Source organism: Nannobrachium achirus (assembly GCF_963921795.1).
Source record: "Nannobrachium achirus genome assembly, chromosome: 13".
NCBI lineage: Eukaryota > Metazoa > Chordata > Actinopteri > Myctophiformes > Myctophidae > Nannobrachium > Nannobrachium achirus.
This window is the reverse complement of record NC_137833.1, coordinates 36,003,502-36,008,746: the sequence shown is the minus strand read 5'-3', so window position 1 is coordinate 36,008,746 and position 5,245 is coordinate 36,003,502.

Genomic DNA, 5,245 nt, shown 5'->3' with positions numbered 1-5,245 from the left:
TTTCTTTCTGAAGGTCACTGTTGTCATATGACTCATGTACAGTAAGTGTCAAGAATCAGAGGCCACACAAAATGAAGGTGCTAAAACGTAAAAGGTATTTATTAACATAAACCCATAACCACTTAAGTCCCAATTCTACTATAAAATATAGGAGCTCTAAAGAATCAGCTATTTTCTGCTAGTTTGAACTCAAGAGGAAAAGAGATAATGTTGACCAGACCATCAGCCACATGCCTTTCCCCAGCTCTGCTAACCATCTGCAACAGATAAAACATAGCAGTGTTGAAGTGTTGAAAGGTATCCGGCACAGATTTGTGTAGGTAGCTTGTTATAAGGAAGGAAAGAAGGGGAGAAGGAGATAGAGGAAGTACTGTAGCATTTATATGACATAATAGATGTCAGTAGCCATAATAGTCAACATGACTGTGTGGTCATATACTGTATGTAGTGTCCATTCTGCTTTGCAATTTACTTGCTTTTACACTGCTTTAAACACATACGTAGCTCATTTTCACAATATTGTGAACAATCCTGGACCGCCCTTTGTCACGGCCCCTGAGCTGTGACCTGACACTGCTCTACTCATTCTTCCTACAGCGTTAAATTAGGTGTTACATGAGGTAAGATAGATAAGGGACAGGAAATACATTTTAAAGGATTGAACAGTACTGTATGTGCACAAACACTCTGCTGCATACTGTGTGTGTGTGTGTGTGTGTGTGTGTGTGTGTGTGTGTGTGTCTGTGTGTGTGTGTGTGTGTGTGTGTGTGTGTGTGTGTGTGTGTGTGTGTGTGTGTGCGTGCGCGTGTGCGTGTGCATGTGTGTGCGTGCATGGTGCATGTACATTATGTGCATGCTTTTGTGCCTGCTCATTTATGCTTGTGAGAGAGAGTCTGTGTGTGTTTGTTTATGCTAAACAGCTGATAGAACATTGAGCATAGATTCTGACTCATCCTGCACTGCACAATGTTGCTACTTCCAGTATGAAGCCTTGTCTAGCATATGTGTCCCAATCTCCCCAGGAGCCAGTCATTGCAATTTTTTTCATTTTCATTTTTTCATTTCATTTGAAAGCTGGGGATCATAGCTACAAAATGATATATTGGTTGTGGAGATTGACCCAACAGTTTTGAAGATATGGCTTATAGAATGATGCCATGCTGAAATAGTACTTTTGAGATATTCAAGTTTTAAATAAATTTCTAACCTGCAATGACCTGACTCCGCCACATGGGGAGCAATCTTCAATTCAATCTTCAATTCAAAGAAGCTTTATTGGCATGAGAACACAAACGTTTACACAGTGGTGGAAAAAGTACCAACATTTTATAATAAAGTAAAGTATCAATTCTGCAATGTAGAATCACTCTGTTACAAGTAAAAGTCCAGAATAAAAAATGTACTTGAGTAAAAGTACAAAAGTATTGGTATCCAAATGTACTTAAAGTACCAAAAGTAAAAGTACAAAATGTTTGAAAATAGCAGATCTACAAGCTCACAACGTGTCGCACCGCAATGCGTTGTGAGCTTGTAGATCGTCTATTTTCAAATAGCCTTGGTATAACATAGGGCTAAAGTGGTTTATGTATGTTTTAAACTTTAGTTATTGCTCTCTAAAAAGATAATGCCACAACAGCATCTCAAGCATTATTGGGCTAAATGTAAAGACGCTACAGTGCGCCAACCGTGAAGCAGTTTAACCAATTTGCTACATACGTCTACACAAACGGTCAGATTACAAAGATAAATTGCTTAGTGAAGGCTCACAGATGTCACCATAGGGTACGCTCCAGCAGAATGTCCCGTAATGATCGTATTATTTAATGAGGAGCATTTTAATCCGATCGGTCGTCGTTTCCTTAAAAAGGTATTAATGTATCTAAGTGCAGTACACCTCGCAACCGATGGGGTCGCATGGCTGAAAAACAACAGAAAATGGCATCTGATCGGATTAAAATGCAGTTTATTAAACAATACGAAAGATACGGGTAATTCTGCTTGAGCGTACCATACTGTGACATCTGTGAGACTTCAGTAAGCACGTTATCTTTGAAATATGAAGGTTTTTGTAGACGTACGTAGCAAATAGGATTAACTGCTCAACACGAGGTTGAAGTGAATTCATTACGTGTGCAACAGGGCTAACTGTGCTAAATGTAGCATAATCAGTGTTTGTGTAACTTCAGTCAGAAGGATTATTTGACCTGATAATAAAACACAATCTACAGGCTTAACCGCCTCGCGTTGTGAGCTTGTAGAAGAGAGCAACAATAGAGTTGGGTCACGTTTTATTTGTTTATAGCCTGCAGCTAGCGCTGCAGCTAGCGCTAGCTAACGCTAGCTAGCGTTAGCCGTTAGCCACTCATAGCCAGTCAACCAGAATAGTCTACTCTAAAGTCAACTTTCCGACGGCGAGTGAACGATTGCATTCCATCCATGTTTTCTTGGCTGTCAATTTATTGTCCAAAAAAACAAACACCCTGAACGTTAGAATTAGATAGTTTAGGACGACACTGATCTATTCAATGCTAAGCTAACTCAGTGACAAAGGAAGCTTCCGCACCGGAGCTTCACAGAAGACAAACGCATACGTCACAGACGCCTCCAGGCAGGAACGGATCATTTCACCAGCGTAGAAGAAGAAACAGCGGAAGAACGGCGGAAGAATAATAAATAATAATACACAAAATCATACATTACGTGGTTAATAATTGTTCATTTGGAACACACGTGGCATTAAATTAATGGGATAAATACTGTGGGTTGCAACGCTAAGTAATGGAGTCCCGATATTACCGCATTTGGCTACAAACGGCTAACAAAGGCTGGCTAGTTAGCATTTTAGCTAATATAAACTGGGAGGACTAACAGAATTATGTACCGATCTCTCACATTAATTAAAAAAAGTCTTATTTACATGCAGAGTTAAGCTCTGGCGTTTAAGTGAAATGTAGCCTAGATATTATGAGATGCTGTTGTGGCATTAAAAAAAAAAGAGCAAAAAAAAAAAAAAAATCATTTTGGCTACAGGGAATAATGACAGTCCCCGAGATGACTAGCTGCTGGGGGTGCTGGGACACATATAGATGACTCACTTTGCATGGAGTGGCTCCTCCTCAGACCACTTGAGGGATCTGTGATTGTCATCTCTCTACAGACAGCAATGCATGACCGGGTATTGTAATCACTAATCTGTATACAGTATGTTTGTGTATCTGTGAATTTCAACTAAATAACTTGGTGAGAACAAGGAGATGATTAATGTTTGGGTTGAAAAGGTCAAATATCAATAATGCAATCAAGGTTTGCATTTGTAGGTATCTCATGTCTTCGTCTCTGTGTCTCTGTCTTCAGATATGGCTCGATTTTGTCCATCGCGTGTGCATGTCGGATCCAAAATATCTATTATTCAGGGATTGGGGGGAATATCTTGCGCCTTTAAAGCATTTCTATCCGAAATGTTGTCTTTTTACAAATTCTATCCGATCACAGTCACTTTCACCTGGGATACAATGTTGATGGCAGCTAATTCCACCATTGTTTTCAGAATGATGCAGTAATGTAAGGCATCATCCACACATTTAACCATATACAGCAACTAAACTGGTTTATATTACTGTAATTTGTATTGGAGTTTGGAGACTTATTGACCTGACCTGAACCTCAGTAACTCTTGCCTTGTTTTATGTCAGTCTGACAGCCTGCCTGTGTGAGTATGTGCACATTGCACATATGTATAGGACATAATATCTATGTGCCATCTTTTACACTTGCATAAACAAGCATAAATGCACATGGGCACACACACACACACACACACACACACACACACACACACACACACACACACACACACACACACACACACACACACACACACACACACACACACACACACAAACAAACACACACACACACACACACACACACACACACACACACACACACACACACACACACACACACACACACACACACACACACACACACACACACACACACACACACTGATCTATCTCCCCATCTATCTGTTCTCCTCTCTCTGCCTATAGTTTGTCCCTGTGAGGCAGATGACTGACTCACCTACGTCACAAAGAGAACTTGGCATGACACAGGAGAGAGAGAGAGAGAGAGAGAGAGAGAGAGAGAGAGAGAGAGAGAGAGAGAGAGAGAGAGAGAGGGGTGGAAACAAATATTAACTTTTAATGGAGAGGGTTGCACAGGGGAGAGTTAGATGGAGAGATGGGGTGAGATGAGAGGGATAGTGGGAGACAGAGAAGTGAGGGAGGGAGGGAGAGAGACAGTGAACGATGGGGAGAGAATGCGAGAGGGAGGGAAATGAGAGAGAGAAGGAGAGAGAGTGACGAGACAGTGAGAAGGTAGGTGGGGAGGGAGGGAAGGAGGGAGAGAGTGTCGGGAAAAGGGACGGATCAGCTCACATTGCTGACAGTTTTCTCTGGGTCCAGCCATGGAACATGCTGCTGGTGAGTTTCTCCTTCATAACATGTTCTCTCTCTCTCTCTCTCTCTCTCTCTCTCTCTCTCTCTCTCTCTCTCTCTCTCTCTCTCTCTCTCTCTCCCTCTTTCTCTCTCTCTCTCTGTCAGTATATACTTGTGGTTCTATGTTAGTTTAACAGAAGCTACAACACAGACAGTGACATAGAGACTATTTACACTTGCTTCCCTTTTGCCTTGTGCGTGCGTGCAGTCCCTGTATGTGTGTCTAACTGGCTCTGTGTTGTGCTGTGGTTCATGGGTGCGTTTTATAGTAGCTAAACATGTCAAGCATACACACATCTTTACTGTTCTGTCAATCAGAATAGTGATCATAGAGGGACTTTTTCTCTCTTACCATTAGGGGTACTTGTTTTCTTAGCCCCAATTACCTTGTTGTTGGCTTGCAGGGTCCATGGCGCTTAGTCTGTCCTTGTACATTGTAAATCGCAATGGATAAGAGACTAAATTGTAAACTGGGAAAAGATACATAAAGTTGGGTCAAGGCCAATCTGAAAATGAAACAGCGGCTTTAAATACTCTAATATGAAAGTCCTGCTTGCAGTGTATGTGTCATGCCTTTAACCACTTGCAAAATAAAGGCTTATTATAAATCTTTTGCCAAGCTTGTATTTAGTTGGTACAGATAATTTGAATTTTTGTTTATCAAGAAAATCTCTGGTTGTGAAATGACAGCCTGAATCTGGTTTGTCTGGTTTTCATCTACTGTAGTTTCATTAAAAAAAATGAAA